General features: G+C 36.7%; 1 protein-coding gene across 3 annotated transcripts in view; it reads left to right on the top strand.

The window, feature by feature from the left end:
* LOC126820655 (zinc finger CCCH domain-containing protein 14) overlaps positions 1–18,347 on the top strand; it is a 355,618-nt gene that overhangs the window by 335,370 nt on the left and 1,901 nt on the right. The gene's annotated exons all lie outside the window — the stretch shown is intronic.

Here is an 18,347-nt window from a genome sequence, read left to right as displayed (position 1 = left end):
TAAATTAGTAAAGAGAAGAATCCTATTGAATTTCAGCAATTTCCGTTTATTACTTCTAGAGATATGGCCCTTGTTTCACTTTGTTCAACCTTGTTAATGCTCGATTGATGAAAGTTATCATCCAGTATGTAGGAAATTTATATGCATCATTTAAATCTGTGAAACAGAGGTCTATTGAATTTCAGCAATTTCCGTCAATAATTTCTAGAATTTTGGTGGTTGTGACAAAAGTGATCATCTAATCTGTATGAAATTAATATGCATTATTTAAATTAGTAAAACAAAAAAGCCTGTCAAATTTCAACAATTTCTGAAGATTACTTCCAGAGTAGAGACCCTTGTTTCAGTTTGTAGAACCCTCAAACGGCAAACATTATAATCTGATCTGTATGGAACTGTCTTGTAAAGGCCCCCAATTACCTACAAAGGAATAAATATGCAACAAACCTTGTTGACCGCTTGGACGAATTAGCTGCTGTGGGCTTATGTTTCGTTGCCTGGCAACCTATCTTTGAAGAGTATATATGCATCATGATTATGATAACGTAGGGCGCGTCAGGGTAAGTCAAATTACCCAATATGCCTAACTCCAAAATAACAATTTTGAGTCGAATTACCCAATAACTCCAAAATAACACCCAATTACTCCAAAAATGTTGACTGTGGAAACACAAAATAACAATTTAGTTGAATTCACGGGAGATAACTCGTGTATGTGAGTTTTGTTGACAAAAAATAAATTCATACTTATTGCAATGTATTGTAATTAGAGATTGATTTATAGTTTATTAAAACAGTAATTATATGCATGAAACATATTATGACATATATAGTGCAAATTAATTATTAAAATAACTACTAAACACGTCAGTGTTGATTTAAGGAATAATCAGTAAGGATTAAGCCGAAATTGTGTGACCCCTGTGTTTTTGCGTCTCGTTAGTGGCACAAGACAACTCACAATTACACTTACACTTTATTTAATCTGGACTGCTTCAGGCTAGAACGGATTATCTGTGAAAACATCCAAACCATTATTGATAGACTTTATTTGATTGGCTTATTATTACCAAGCTAAATTTCGAATAAACTTGGGGTGTGGCAGTGGTCTAGAGTGCCGCATTTCGACCTCTAGCTGGTCAGTCACCTCTGGGTTGCGGCTGTGGTTTCGATTCCTGGTGTGAGCGTATGTGGCTTGGAGATAGGAGCGCCTTCTCAACCTCGTGGGTTTACTCCGGTTTCCTCCCACAGGAAAGATCCTGCACGTGCGCCAAGATAATAATAAAAAAAAAAAAAATAAGACTTGTCTGCGAAATATCACCTTCAGACTTGTACCTTCGGTGGAAGCGGACGTTAAACACTAAGAACGAATAAACTTAGCTCATCTACACTGAGAAAGTTTTGCTCCACATTCAAGAAGTTAGGTTTGACATTTTACATGGATTACTGCTGTGTTCTTATCATATTGTGTTTCCCTGAGTTGACCATCTGGAAATATCATTTTACAGCAGATACATTCTAGTTTAATATTAATGCAAAAAAAAGTAAATACAATTCCGATTTTCTCAAAGTGATTTCCGGTGTTTTAAAGTAATTTATTATTAATGTAAAATATTTGTAAATGCGAAGGTCTTAAATTCAGATATTTTGTAAGTGAATTCCGGTGTTTTAAATTAATTTATTATTAGTGTAAAATATTTGTAAGTACGAAGGTCTGAAGTGTGAATTCCGATATTTTGAAAGTGAATTCCGGTGTTTATGTTTTCAATGTGAATTCTGGTCATTGCGGTGGTTTAAAGTAATTTATTATTAATGTAAAATATTAGTAAATACGAAGGTCTTAAGTGTGAATTCCGATATGTTGATATGTTTTCAAAGTGAATTCCGGTGTTTATATGTTTTCAATGTCCGATTTTCTCAAAGTGAATTCCGGTGGTTTAAAGTAATTTATTATTAATGTAAAATATTAGTAAATACGAAGGTCTTAAGTACGATTTCCGATATGTTGAACGTGAATTCCGATGTTTATATGTTTTCAAAGTGAATCCCAGTGATTTAAAGTAATTTATTATTAATGTAAAATATTAGTAAATACGAAGGTCTCTAAATTTCGAATTCCGATATGTTAAAAGTGAATTCCGGTGTTTATATGTTTTCAATGTGAATTCTGGTGATTTTATGTGTTTTAAAATAATTGAATATTAATGGAAAATATAAGTAAATAGGAAGATTTTATGGGCGAATTCTGATATCTTCAAAGTGAATTCCGGTGATCGTAAGTGAATTCCGGTGATTGTAAATAAATTCCGGTGTATGGATTTGGTCAAATAATATTGTAAGTTAAAATTAGGACTGAAATACTGATAAAAGAAGCTTTTTGATGAATTACAAAAGGTTTTACACATAAACTGTTTTAAAACATCTCAAATTTGACGAGTTACAAGATTTTCTCCACATATGTCGAGTAATCTCCCTTTAATGATCAAAATATCAGATTTACGGATCATATTAAATTTAAATATTGTCATAATTGTAAAAGGTGACAAATCAGATACAATCACAACACAAACTATCATAACATGAGAGTACTCTGAGCAGAGACAAATAATTGTCAGCGATACTTAATTATTTAAATTCGATTTCATTTATTTATTTCAAAACAAGTTATGATGTCAATGACCGAAAGTGACAATCGACACAATTTGCATTTATAAATAAATAAATATAGCTATAATAATGAATTGTTTATTGCACTATATATACCATAATATGTTTCATGCATATAATTACTGTTTTAATAAACTAGTAATCAATCACTAATTACAATACATTACTACAAATTGCAACGAAAGTATACATAGTTTCTTGTCAACAAAAATCACATAAACGAGTTATCTCTCGTGAACCTCCGGTTTGGGCCCAAATCAGTGAGGCTTCTTAAACTCAACTAATAAATTGTTATTTTGTGTTTCCACAGTCAACATTTTTGGAGTTATGATGCATATACACTCAGCCAAATTAAAAACTTGACACTGATGAATTTCAACAAATTTTTTTTTCTGGTAAGTCAAATAAATTTTAAAGTGTTTCTAACGATAGTATGTAGTAAGAAGCCTTTAATTTCATAAAATTGTAAAGTCACGCGGATCACGTGACTTTTGAGCATATAAAGATGAAAAACACGTGCAAACACAAACTCGTGAGGTCAATGGATGCAAGTTTGCTTAAACTGAACACGCACACGTAACTTGAACTGGAAAAACAAATTAAAATTGTTATTTTCATCTTTTTTAGAAAATGCTGCGCCTTTCAAATGTAGAACGTCGACGTGCTATAGGTAGACTCTATGCTGGTCAGTCTGTGGTCACTGTTGCAAGAGCCTTTAATTGTTCACGCCAGACAATAATTAATCTTAGAATGAGAGTGCTTCAAACTGGAACTATTGCCGACCGCCCAAGGGCGGGAGCGCCATGTGTGACGTCACTCCAGATCAAGCAATACGATTACGTCATCTTAGAAACAGAATTGTCACTGCAACCTCCACAAGTAGAGAGATGTTTGGTGGAAGGGTAATTGCACAAAATGTTCGAAATCGCTTGCAGGCTGCTGGTCTTCGAGCTCGGAGACCCTATAATGGACCAATATTGACACCTCTTCATCGCCGTAACCGTCTTGTGTGGGCCACAAGACACATAAGATTTACTCAAAGACAGTGGAATTCGGTTGTCTTTAGTGATGAATCTCGATTCACTTTGAGATTTGCCGATGGCAGGGTCCGAGTGTACCGCAGACGAGGTGAACGTTATTCTCAAGTATGCGTCAAAGAAGTTGACTGATTTGGTGGCGGCAGCGTCATGGTTTGGGGTTATTTTTGTGCACATGGACGTTCTCCTCTTGTTGTTGTCCAAGGGAACTTAAATGCTGTCTAGTACAGGGTGTGATAGTTTGAGTTGACTCCTGGTGTGTGTTTTCTCCTGGGCACTTGCGCATGTCCGAAACTGATGTTTGCCTTAACAACGAAACTATATCTACTTCCTGCGGTGCGAGTTGGTTCCTGGTCAGTACAGGAAAAAGTACATCATGTACTTGATTAGAGTTTTGTCATTAATAAACATACTTGTTATCGTGATTAGCTGTTGTTTTAGTGATGAGTAGTTATACGATCAACAGATCTAAGTTGATTGGCTTGAAATTGATACTTCTATCGTTCGTGATATGTTGCCGTTGTTTTTTTTTTTAGTGATTAGTCGTTCTTCACACGTAGGATCAGTGGAGGGTGGTACTTTTTACCGCCAACCAATACTTTTACCGCCGACCGTCGTGAAATTACCGCCGACCAATACTTTTTACCGCCGACCGCACTGTAATGACTTTCAATCGTAATATAATTACCGCCGACCAAATACTTGTTACCGCCGACCAAATGCTTAATGATTCCTTGTTACCGCCGACTATATAAAATTAATTAAATTATTAGTGACAAAAAAATAGATTTGGCCAAATACACAGAGTTTGATAAAAATATAGATTTTATTATATATAAATATGGTCGACAACCCTAACCCTAACCCTCGCACTAATAGAAGATAGGCCTAAAATGTTATTTTTTTATAACCAGTAGCTGAAACAATCTTGATATATTTGCCCTTCAATATCTAAATTGTAGTTTTGTCCTTCCATATTCTTTAAAATATATATGAATGTTTTTCGACAGTTGTACGTGATTACACCTCAAATAAAAAATAACATTCTTGTTAAGCTTTCATATGTATTACATATGAAAGCTTATTGTTTCTGTTAAGATTATTATTCTTATTAAGCTTTCATATTACATATGAAAGCTTATTGTTTCTGTTAAGATTATTAAGCTTTCATATTACATATGAAAGTTTATTGTTTCTGTTAAGATTATTATTGTTATTTTTTTTGTGTGTTTTGTCCACAAATCGGATTTCTCAGAATCTAACCATAGGATCGTTCTGAAACTTTTACCTATCCCCCCAAAAATTGGTGGTGGCTGTTGATTAAATATATTTTCAAAACGTTTTACGAATCCGAAATCACCGAATTTTACGAAGGAATGCATTTGAACTACAATGCTGTAACTCTGTGACTATTTGACCTATTTTACTAATTCTTTTTTCTTTGAGTATCTTGAAACATTTACTTCAAATCTGCAATTTCGGATTTTTTCATTTCGAAAATTCGTCGCTGTCATTTCGAACCGGAAGTTATTACCAATTTGACAACTTCTTTAATAGTTGTGCGATTTTCGTGAAATTTAGAATGTTAGTAGATCTTGCCAATGCGACTTCAATGATGTCCTTGGAAATTTTCTAAATTATCTCCCCTTGGTGAAATTAAGGATCAAAGTTTTCAAAAAAATCGTCGAAATATAGGTCAGAATGACCTAAAAAAAAAATTTGATACTAGACAAGTAATTACTGATTCGTACACAAAATATGGAGTTTGTCGATCGAACCGGAAGTGCCACCATCTTTAAACGTGAAAAATCAAAAAGGCTTTTTTGCTATTTTACTTACAGACTCGGGCGTCATATTTTCGGAATCCTGGAAGGAATACCTAAAAATCTATCGGATCAGAATTTTGATTTCGGTCACGTGATGGTCACCATTTTGAATTGAAAATGAAAAATAGAAGCAATTTGAAGGGCCGGGACTTTGGAACACAAGAACTCTCCTTCTAATTAAGCTAGAATGTTCAAACTTGGTGTAGGCGTTCACTAGGTCAATGTCATGATTGAGTTCAAAGATGAGCATTTTTTGCCTAGGGTAAGCAGAGATAAGCAAGCTGATTTGTTGATTCTTTAGGGCACGATGACATTGGTTATAATGAATGGAGGGCGATGAAACTCTTGTCAATCGAGAGGCTAATAGCTGGCCTGTTGTGTGAAATCATTGTATCATTTTTTATTCGAATTTCTCCTTTGATGTTTTCCGTGCCGACAAGGTTGTTTTCGAGTTTAGCTGGATTTGACTTCGCGCATGCGCTACGCTGGAACCAAAGGTACCATGAGTACTAAATTCCGGCGAGCAACTTTTCACGTTGGTACCTAGGTACCCTGAAAATTTCAAGGTGATACCTGCATTCGTTCAAGTCGTTTGTTCTTGTCACCTGCCTTTCGTCGTTTTTTTTCTAAGTCAATTTACGGCTTCCATGAGGGGAAAAAAGTGGAATTTCGCCGTGACACCGGCACCGATTGTCCGAAAACCATGAAATTTGGACACAATACGTCCATTACCACCCCGGACTCTGTGCCTTACCCCCATTTTGATCCCATTAAAAAAAAAGAGTTTTAGCAAAAAAACGATTTTCGGAATTTAATATTGGTTTTAACCCTGTACCCAGACAAGATATAGATATTATTATAATCCCTATGAAATATTTTAATTATTTACTGCTATAATATGAATTATCACTTATTCCCCGTTAAATAAATATCGGTCACCGGGTGCAGCTGTACAACTTCAAGGACCCTGGCTTCAAGTCAATTTACGGCTTCCATGAGGGGAAAAAAGTGGAATTTCGCCGTGACACCGGCACCGATTGTCCGAAAACCATGAAATTTGGACACAATACGCCCATTACCACCCCGGACTCTGTGCCTTACTCCCATTTTGATCCGATTAAAAAAAAAAAAGTTTTAGCAAAAAAACGATTTTCGGAATTTAATATTGGTTTTAATTAATTTTGAAATTGCAAATGCAAAGAGATTTTATCGCCTCTTCCGTATGTGATAGGTACTGGTACTATACACATTATCCTTAAAAGACAATTTTTTAAAATGACCGTAACGATGTATCGACACTAGAAACCGAAATCGCCTATTTTGACCTTTTTTGACTGCTGAGGCATCATTCCGGTGGTCCAAATCTCTGGAATTTCTAGCGGTTGGCTGCGCCGCGATGATATTTATCACATACTAAATTGAGAAAAATCCTCAGATATCAAGAACAATAAAAATTCGATAAAATACGGCAATTTTTTAAGCAAAAAACCTTTGATTGTTGGGGGCGGGTTTTGAATTTATTTTGAACGTTCTCGGAATCCAACACTCTTCTATTTTTAATATGTGATAGCTAGAATCCCAAGGTACATTCTGTGCATATTTGAAGGCAATCGGAGCACAGGAACGTTGCCTGGGCAGAGCAAATCAAAGGCTTCTTCGTCTTATGACCTTAAACACTGCGTATAAATTTAAAGTCAATCGGATATTAACAGTAAAAGGGGGGCGACGACAATATACGACCACATTTCAATGATTGAAGTTTATATGAAAGCTTTGATATCTGCTATGCAGATCTAGTTATTATTATTTTTTTTTTTTGTGTACTTTCTGCAAATCGGATTTCTCAGAATCTAACCATAGGATCTTTCTGAAACTTTGACCTACCCCCCCAAAATTGGGTGGCAGCTTTTGCTTAAATATATTTTCAAAACGTTTTACGAATCCGAAATCACAGAATTTTACAAACGAATACATTTGACCTACAATGCTGTAACTTTGTGACTATTTGACCTATTTTACTAAATCTTTTTTCTTTGAGTACTTTGAGACAATTACTTCAAATCTGCAGATTCAGATTTTCGAATTTTGAAAATTCGTTGCTGGAAGTTGAAACCAACTTGACAATTTCTTTAATAGTTCTACGAATTTCATGAAATTTAGCATGTAAGTAGATCTTACCAATGCGACTTCAAAAATATGATTAGAAATTTGCTAAATTATCTCCCCTTAATGAAATTAAGGATCACAATTTTCAAAAAAATCATCGAAATATTGGTCAGAATGACCTAATTTTTTTTTTCGACAATTACTGATTCATATACAAAATATGGAGTTTGTTGATCGAACCGGAAATGCCACCATCTTGAAACGTGAAAAATTACTTTGCTTTTGTGATATTTTACTTACAGACATGGGAGTTACATTTTCTGAATCCTTAAAGGAATGCCTAAAAAACGTTCAGAGCAGAATTTTTATTTAGGCCAAATGATGGTCACCATTTTGAATTGAATATGAAAAATAGTGAAATATCCACATTAATGGGCTTGAAAACATACACAATTGGTCGTGGCTTAAAGAATATGTCTCCTATTACCGAAATTAATACATTTCAGGATAGCCTGGCTCATGGTCGAATGTTTGGTATTTGAATATTCCAAAAATTCGAATTTCGCCTTTGATGTTTTCCGTGCCGACAAGGTTGCTTTGAGTTTAGCTGGTTTTGACTTCACGCATGCGCTACGCTGGAACCAAACGTACTATGAGTACCAAATTCCGGCGAGGAACTTTTAACGCTGGTACCTAGGTACCCTGAAATTTTCAAGGTGATACCTGCATTCGTGCAAGTCGTTTGTTCCTGGCACGGCTCCAGGTCGTTTTTTTTTTTATGTCAATTTACGGCTTCCATAAGGGGAAAAAAGTGGAATTTCGCCGTGAAATCGGCACCGATTGTCCGAAAACCATGAAGTTTGGACACAATACGCCCATTACCACCCCGGAGTCTGTGCTTTACTCCCATTTTGATCCAATTAAAAAAAAAAACGAATTTTAGCAAAAAAACGATTTTCGGAATTTAATATTGGTTTTAATTAATTTTGAAATTGCAAATGCAAAGAGATTTTATCGCCTCTCCCGTATGTGATAGGTATTAGTACAATACACATTATCCTTAAAAGACATTTTTTTAAAATGACCGCAACGATGTATCGACACTAGAAACCGAAATCGCATTGACCTTTTTTGCCTGCTGAGGCATCCTTCCAGTGGTCCAAATCTCTGGAATTTCTAGCGGTTGGCTGCGCCGCGATGATATTTATCACATATTAAAAGGAGTAAATTCTCAGATATCAAGAACAATAAAATACGGCAATTTTTTAAGCAAAAAAACTTTGATCGGTGGGGGTGGGTTTCGAATTTATTTTCAACGTTCTGGGAATTCCAGACTCTTCTATTTTTAATATGTGATAGCTTGAATCCCAAGGTACATCCCGTGCAAATTTGAAGGCAATCGGCCCAACGGAACGTTGCCTGGGCAGAGCAAATCAACCCCAGTAGCGAAAATTTGCTCATTCTTCAACGCTTATTATAATAGATAAATCCAGGTCCCCGATCCACCGTCACATACCAAACCACTCCGAAATATACCCAAAATCCCCAAATCGACCGTAATTTCTTTTGACTTCGCGCATGCGCCACGATGGAACCAAAGGTACGATGACTACCAAATTCCGGCCAGGAACTTTTCACGCTGGTACCTAGGTGCCCTGGGAAATTCAAGGCGATACCTGTATTCGTTCAGGTCGTTTGTTCTTCACACGGTTCCTTTCGTTCGGCTTTGTCCGCCATTTATGGCTTCAGTAAGTGCGAAAAAAGTGGAATATCGCCACGACACCGGCACCGATTGTCCGAAACCCATGAAATTTGGACACAATACGCCCATTGCCACCCCGGACTTTGTGCCTTACTCCCATTTTGATCCGATTAAAAAAAGAGTTTTAGCAAAAAAAAAGAAAGATATTCATTCAACTGATGGTCTCCATATGGAATTGAATATGAAGAACAATGAAAAATCCACTTGAACAGACGTGGAAATGAACCACAATAGGCTGTAATATGTTCAATGCGTCTCTTATTTCTGAAATTAATGCATTTCAGGATAGCTCGAGATCAAGATCGATTTTTTGGTGTTTGAAAATTTTCAAAATTTCGTATTTGGCCTTTGACCTTTTACGTGCCGACAAAGTTGTTAACAGGACAATTTATGCCTTTAGTTTTCAAAATTTACAAATTTAACCTAAATATTCGAACAGCTAAGGTCAATCTGATTCAAACAATGTTAGTTCCGTTCAAAGTTATTTCATTTATTTATTTGATATTTTCCTGCCCCTTTTTAGTTCTTTCCCGCCATTTTCGTTTCATGTTCTCATCCGTCCCGTTTTTAAACGGCTTGATCCATTTTTCTGAAACTTCTGGAACGGAAAGTCATTCCGATTACAGCAATCCATCTCTCAGTTATTTCCCTATGTTTCTCACTATATTTAGACTTGTAACTTCGCGACTTTTTCACCGATTTTGATAATTATTTTTTGTTGTTCTTTTTTCTTTTAAGATACTTGATATAATCCATGTCACGTGACAATGAATATGAAAGCTTTCATATCTGCATAGGACAGTAGCAGATCTAGTTGTATTCTTTTTTATAAAAAAAAAAAAACAACCGTAAAATAGTCGGCGGTAACAAGGAATCATTAAGCATTTGGTCGGGGGTAACAAGTATTTGGTCGGTGGTAATTATATTACGGTCGAAAGTCATTACAATGCAGTCGGCGGTAAAAAGTATTTGGTCGGCGGTAATTACACGACGGTCGGCGGTAAAAAGCATTAAGTCTGCGGTGGTTGGCGGTAAAAAGTACCACCAATCAGTGGAAACCATACAAATTGATGATTGGCTTGAAATTATCAATTAATTCACCTCCAAAGGAAGATTAAGGCCTTTGATATTTCGTGGCTTCATTTATCACATATATAAAAGTATGGAATTTCTTATTCCGATTTCTTTAACATAAATATAAATTTATTATACCATCCCATACATTCAAACATGCATGTAGACAGCCCAAATACAAGAGAAAATGTTCGCATTGTGGACGGGTATATATACTAAATAATAATAATAAAGATCGTCAATTTGCATCCTCTCGTGGTGGTAATACTGTAAATATCGGTACATAATAGTCTATATATTGATTTGACCGTAAGAAAATCTTAGGGGAAATCCTATCACGAGGAGTCAATGCACACCGCGACTGTAACGGTGTGAGTTGACTCCTACAACTGCGCATGCGCCAAACGGTAATCACACACCAGGAACCATCCGACACTGCCACACAGGGATCAGATTTTGCAACCTGTTCTTCTTCCGTTTATGCAGAGACATGGGCCTGGACTAATGTTTCAACAAGACAATGCTCGACCCAATACAGCAATTGCTACCCAGAATTTTTTAAGAAATGCCGGTGTCCAAGTCCTGGATTGGCCGTCGCTTAGTCCTATTGAACACATCTGGGACGAACTGGGTCGACGTGTTCGCCAGCATGTGAATCCACCACTGACGTTGCAGGACCTTCAACATGCTCTTGCTGAGCAGTGGCGACGTCTTCCTCGGGTAGTGTTTACTAATGTTCCGAGATCCATGAGAAGACGGTGTGTGGCAGTACGAGACGCTAGAGGAGGCCACAACCGTTACTAAACACTTTATTCCGATTGTTCTCCAAGTCTGTGAATTTCATTTTGGGGGGTACTGTGACATCACGAACGTTATGAATGTCAAGGACTTTCGGCGAGAGTATTCTTGCTTTCTGTTGATGTCAAGGTCGTCTGTGCAAAACATAACACTAAAATAGTTGCCTTAAACCAAATATTAAAAATCTAGTCCCAAAAATCCTGAGTGTCCAGTTTTTAATTTGGCTGAGTATATTTGAAATGAATTCCGGTAGTCTTTCAAATAAATACACCTACAGCACCTTCATCTGGCCTGTAGAGAGATCAAAATAGTTATTCGTTATATTATAATGTATTATGCATTGAAAATAAATTAGTTTTGTGGGAGGAATTAGGGGTTTTTGAAGTGAATTTCGGTGATTGTAAATGAATTCCGGTGATTAGTCGCCCCCCCCCCCCCCAATTCCGTTGACCTATAGTGCATAGAAGCCGAGTTCTGCTCTTTTTCTAGGGGGTACTTAAACGTCAAAAATGACTTGCAATTTCTCCTAGATTGATTAAGGCTCGGTTTGGTCCATTCTATGAGAGAGAAAAATGGGGTTTAACGTCCACTCGACACAAACTAGGTCATTTCAGGACTAACATATGTTTTTTTAAATTTTATTTCAATAATTAGCTTGCGCGTAGGGGTCTATAGCAGTGGGAGGAAACCGGAGGACCCGGCGAAAACCCACGAGATTGGACAGGCGACCCTACTCCTTGTCACGTACAACCGGGGATTCAAAACCACGCCAGTTGACTCAATGACAGGCTTTATGATACAACACGCACGTGCTAACCATTCGGCCATTCTATAAGAGCAGGGGCGCAGATCGCCAAAAATAAGTGGTGGGGACAGTCCATGGTAAAGAGGGAGGTTCTGGGGTCTTCCCCCGAAATTTTTTTGCAAACTAGACGCTCTAAAACGCACTCTGTGGGTATTTTCAGCATCATTTTCTGGCAAACAATTCTAATCCCTGAGGAAGCAAATGATACGAAATCTAATCTAAAGACAAACCTTCAAGCCACCGTTCACGATTTATTCTCTCCTGTACACAAGAACTAGAAATATTTACACTACTGAGATATCAGCTGCGACTCCATTCCCAGTAGTGTTCGATCCTAATAATAATTTAAAGAATATTTTCTTTAGAAATTTATAAGTGTTCATTCAGAGTCGGGCCCTTAGGCTGGAAGCAAGGTGGGCGTAAGCTGCTAGAGGTTTGGGGGGGGGGGGAGCTTTTACATTCTCAGCGATTCTGAGGAGGTTTTACCGATAACAAAATACTTCAGAGAGCATTTTTTTTAATCGAAGGAAACATTCAATAAAGTGTTTAATATATTTAAAACTAAAGAACACTACACTTATATCCACTATGCCTGTTTCTTTCCCCTTTGTCTTCTTTCGGGACGGCCCATGACAAGTTTTAAAAAATGTCTTTTCCGATAAATGTTTAAACCATCTTCAAAACAGCAACAAAATTCCACTTACTTGTAATAATAAATACACGATTCTTGGCTCAGCTTAAATTTTAGATATACAAACTAAATCCTTTAGTTAGGTGATTTATCATCCAGTATACCAGATAAAAACAAAATCTCAGTTATTCCTTAACCGTTTAATTTCCAGCGTATCAGATATACACACCTACATGATATACATATTATTATAATCCCTATGGAATATTTTAATTTTTTGCTGTTATAATATGAATTATCACCTATTCCCTGTTAAATAACCAGGATACGCCCATATTTTCGAAAGATGGATAGAGAACAAGCTAAAAAGAAAGTGATTTTTCCTACAATCAAGGGCCATAATTCAGGAAATTACAATTCGATATGCGCAAATATCGAAAGGAACCGAGATCTTTGGGTTATAAACTTATATTTCAAGTTTCATCAAAATAGGATTAAAATTGTGACCTCTATAGGGTCCACGACCTTGATATACCATATTTTTACGCTATTTAAGAACGAAGGGCGGCCATTTTGTCTGTCAGTTTTGGGCCGATTTTCACGAAATTCGAACTTAGCCGTTCTTAGGGTGTAACGGTGATATAATACTACGTTTGTTTAAATCAGATAAAAATTATGACCTCTATAGGGTCCACAAGCTAAAAACGCGATTTTTCGTACAATCAGGGGCCATAATTCAGGAAGTTACGGTCCGATATGCGCGAATATCGAAAGTAATCAAGATCTTTGGGTAATAAACTTACATTTCAAGTTTCAACAAAATCGGATAAAAATTGTGACCTCTTTAGAGTCCACAACCTTGATATACCATATTTTTACGCTATTTGAGAATGAAGGGCGGCCATTTTGTCTGTCAGTTTTGGGCCGATTTTCATGAAATTCAAACTCAGCTGTCGTTAGGGTGTAACGGTGATATAATAATACGATTTTTATAAATCGGATAAAAATTATGACCACAAGCTAAAAACGCGATTTTTCGTACAATCAGGGGCCATAATTCAGGAAGTTACGGTCTGATGCGTGAATATCGAAAGGAACCGAGATCTTTGGGTTATAAACTTACATTTCAAGTTTCAACAAAATCGGATAAAAATTGTGACCTCTATAGGGTCCACAGCCTTGATATAGCATATTTTTACGCTATTTGACAACGAACGGCGGCCATTTTGTCTGTCAGTTTTGGGCTGATTTTCACGAAATTCGAACTCAGCCGTCCTTAGGGTTTAACGGTGATATAATAATACGGTTTTTTAAATCAGATAAAAATTATGACCTCTATAGGGTCCACAAGCTAAAAACGCGATTTTTCGTACAATCAGGGGCCATAATTCATGAAGTTACGGTCCGATATGCGCGAATATCGAAAGGAACCGAGATCTTTGGGTTATAAGCATACATTTCAAGTTTAAACCAAATCGGATAAAAAATTGTGACCTCTACAGTGTTCACAAGCTAAAAATGTGATTTTTCGTACAATCAGGGGCCATAATCCATGAAGTTAAAGTCCGATACATGCCAATATCGAAACTAGCCGAGATCTTAGGGTGATAAACCTATATTTCAAGTTTCGTTGAAATCGGATAAAAATTGTGACCTGTAGAATGTTCACAAACAATTGTGGACGGACGGACAGAGGCGACGACAATATACGTCCACATGAAAATGTGGGCGTATAAAAATCGGTCACCGGAAGTAGCTGTACTTTCTGAAAAATGTCAATAAAAGCTCTGGAATGATTTCAATTTCAAAATAATAAACAGTAAGCAAAACATCGGAAATAGGTGGTGGGGACACAGTATACCATGTCCCCACCACTAAAAATATTGGTGGGGACGCGTCCCGGTGTCCCCACCGGGATCTGCACCCATGTATATGAGCAATTGACACCGAATTCAAGGGGCAGGTACCGCGGCCCATGACCCATTCATTATCCAAGTTTCTACCTCCTCGGGCACATATGGACTGAGTATGGCCACTTTCCAAGAGCGGAAATCCCTCTAAAAAGGCCAAAAATTGAAATACTGGTGCTCTGAATGGAACACCATACCTACATTTCTGAGGACCAGCATCAAACTCGCTGGTTTCCTACCCTAGGATCCCCTGCAGTATTTCATAAAATAGACTTCCGGTTCCAATCCATAACACCTGAGCCGCGAACAATTTCCAGGGGGAACACAAATTTATATATTGTGGACGGAAGGACGTCCGGACGGACAGGGGTCTGCGGCATAATACGTCCACATGAAAATGTGGGCGTATAAAAAACAATGTTCTGACCAGGGCTTCCACTTCAAAATTTTTACTGCCGGTCATTTTTATACGCCCACATTTAAATGTGGTCGTATATTGTCGTGGCCCCCATCTGTCCGTCGGTCCGTCGTCCACAATTGCTTATGGACGCTCTAGAGACTAAAGTTAATGTCCGATTGACTTTAAATTTATACACAGTGTTTAAGGTCATGAGACGAAGAAGCCTATTGATTTTCAACGATTTCCGATAATTACTGCCAGAGTTATGGCCCTTGATTACTTTAAAAAATCTTGTGGACGCTCTAGAGGCCAAAGTTAATATCCAATTGACTTAAAATTTATACACAGTGTTTAAGGTCATGAGACGAAGAAGCCTATTGATTTTCAACGATTTCCGATAATTACTGCCAGAGTTATGGCCCTTGATCACTTTGAAAAATCTTGTGGACGCTCTAGAGGCCAAAGTTAATATCCGATTGATCTTAAATTTATACACAGTGTTTAAGGTCATGAGACGAAAAAGCCTATTGATTTTCAGCGATTTCCGATAATTACTACCAGAGTTATGGCCCTTGATCACTTCAAAAAATCTTGTGGACGCTCTAGAGGCAAAAGTTAATATCCGATTGACTGTAAATTTATACACATTGTTTAGGATCATGAGACGAAGAATCCTATTGATTTTCATTGATTTCCGATAATTACTGCCAAAGTTATGGCCCTTGATCACTTTGCAAAATCTTGTGACGCTCTAAAGCCTAAAGTTATCATCCGATTGACTTCAGATTGATACACAGAGTTTAAGATTTTGAGAGGAACAAGTATATTGATTTTCAATGAATTTTTATGACTTGGAACAGGTAAATCCATGATATTAAAAGTTTTGTATACAAAACGTTACCATGGGGTAGAACTTTATAAAAACCAAACAAATTCTAATGGTTTTCTCAGTTGTTGCTCTTAATCAGATTTTAGTGTATTATAAATGTTTCATTCCCGAAAAAAGTAAAAATATGCGACAACTCTTGTTGACTGCCCGGACGATTTAGCTGCTGTGGGCGTATGTTTCGTTGTCTGGCAACCTATCTTTGATAACCCGAGAAAACTTTTCAAAGTAAATTCATATTTCATGTTTTTTATTCATGGTAGGGTATTGTGAATTCACTTCGTCAGCATGGGGTACACAAAAAAATATATATTGGACATTAACACGAAATATCGTTTTTGATTGTTTACCGTTCCAATTTAAAAAAGTTTAAAATTTTGGACTTTTCTTCTTCAAAATCGGTATGTATCAGCAACTGTAAAAAAAAATGCAAACAGCAACTGGGGGGTGGGTTGGGTCTGCCAGCCGAAAAAAGTGCAAGAAAAAGTGCATTTCCGGGTAAGAAAATTGGGTGGTCTAACTGAGTTCTGCAAGAAAAAAAGCATTTCCGGGTAAGAAAATTGGGTGGTCTAACAGAGTTCTTAAAGAAAAAAAGCCTTTCGGGGTAAGAAAATTGGGTGGTCTAACAGAGTTCTGAAAGAAAAAAAGCATTTCTGGGTAAGAAAATTGGGTGGTCTTAGGGGTCCCTGCAAGAAAATTGCATGAAACGAGAAACGAAGTGTTTCAGTTCATATCAATAACAACTCCATCAAAATAGAATCGTATTTTAGACCGTATCTAAAATTATAGTTTACGTACATATACGTCTACAAAAAATAGGGATATAAAATTGAAAGCTATATCCTACTTTTTTCCTCAGTAATTACAATAAATGCGCTGTTTTGAGCTCCAAATGAGTTGACGTTAGGTCATTTGGGTATTATACAACTAGATATCATGTCGGCCAAATGCAACCAAATCTGAATTCTATAGAATTGATATGTAATAACAACGGCAGTTCTAAAAACTACGGCTCTACTCTTTCAATTTTGACAGAAGAAAACGCTGTGACATGCTGCCCTTTTACCGAGGTGTGTCGAATTAGTGGTCGAATCCAAGCGAAGATAAATTCAATTTTAAAATGCTTGATATAAATTATGAAAGAAAATGCTATTCGAATATTTCAAATAAAATATTTTTAACGTTTGAAGATTTTTAAAAAGATTAGTAAATTAGCCTTAGTGTGGCCTTTTTGCCCGGTAGTGCCAGTCGTGAATGAATTAGTTACGGCCTGTTAACCGAGACTACACAGGGATAACTCTTGGCAACAACCAGCAACAATGATGGCCACAGATCACTAAATATTTGCCCATTGACTTTAATGTTAATTCTCGTCTCTTAGACCGGCTCTAACTTTTTCCCAAATTTTCGTTGGGTAGAACACTTTCTACCACAGATGGAGCAACATGTGGCAACCTCTTGCCCAAAAGCACGTATGGGGTTCACCATGGAAAACTTGAGATACACAAGCTGGAAGTAGAGACAAGAAAACATGCAATTTTGGACCCTACATTTCAACCTAACCAACCTCTCAACTCTTGTATCCTTCCGCCTCAAAATCATGAATATTCACCAAAACCTGGTAGAAAATGTATTTTCGAACCTTTTTCTTCGCCATGCAAAAGGGGGGAAAGGGAGAGAAAGACTAAAAATAACTTTCGCCCTACATTCGTGGGTGACTGCGTAGAAATATTTGCTGAGCTGTGTCCTATATAGGGGTGAAACTTCAGGTATCACCAAAAAGTCTTTTTTATATGCTTCCCATATGTTCTGGTAACATACCGGTGAAAGGAAATCAAAATCATGAATATTCACCAAAACCTGGTAGAAAATGTATTTTCAAACCTTTTTCTTCGATTCTACACCAAAAAGTCAACAAAAATCGACATGCAAAAGGGGGGAAAGGGAGAGAAAGACTAAAAATAACTTTCGCCCTACATTCGTGGGTGACGGGCGTAGAAATATTTGCTGAGCTGTGTCCTATATAGGGGTATCACCAAAAAGTCTTTTTTATATGCTTCCCATATGTTCTGGTAACATACCGGTGAAAGGAAATCAAAATCAAAGAATAACTGCAAAAATGATGGCCCTTTAAGTATACATGCTGCTTTATGTACAGTAGTGCATCTCAGGTCCATGGGCCTTTTGTGCTAAAATTTAAAAATCTTTCTTATTAAAGGCAGTATTTGAGTTCTGTGAAAAAATTAGACAAGTTACAGACAAATTACACAGAAAACACTCATAAGCTGGATTTTTTTTCAAAAATATAATTTTTTACTGCCATGTCATGAAAAATGTATAAAATTTACATGTAGCATCTTTAAAAACCCTCAATTATTTTCGAAGTTTTTTTTTGATAACTTTAACATGGGTGAGTTTTTAGCCTTTATTATTTTATTTGCAGAC

The sequence above is a fragment of the Patella vulgata genome, chromosome 5, assembly GCF_932274485.2.
Source record: "Patella vulgata chromosome 5, xgPatVulg1.2, whole genome shotgun sequence".
In the NCBI taxonomy this organism is placed as follows: Eukaryota; Metazoa; Mollusca; class Gastropoda; family Patellidae; genus Patella; species Patella vulgata.
Note: the sequence above shows the minus strand (reverse complement) of the source record. Positions and strands in the feature narration are given on the sequence as shown.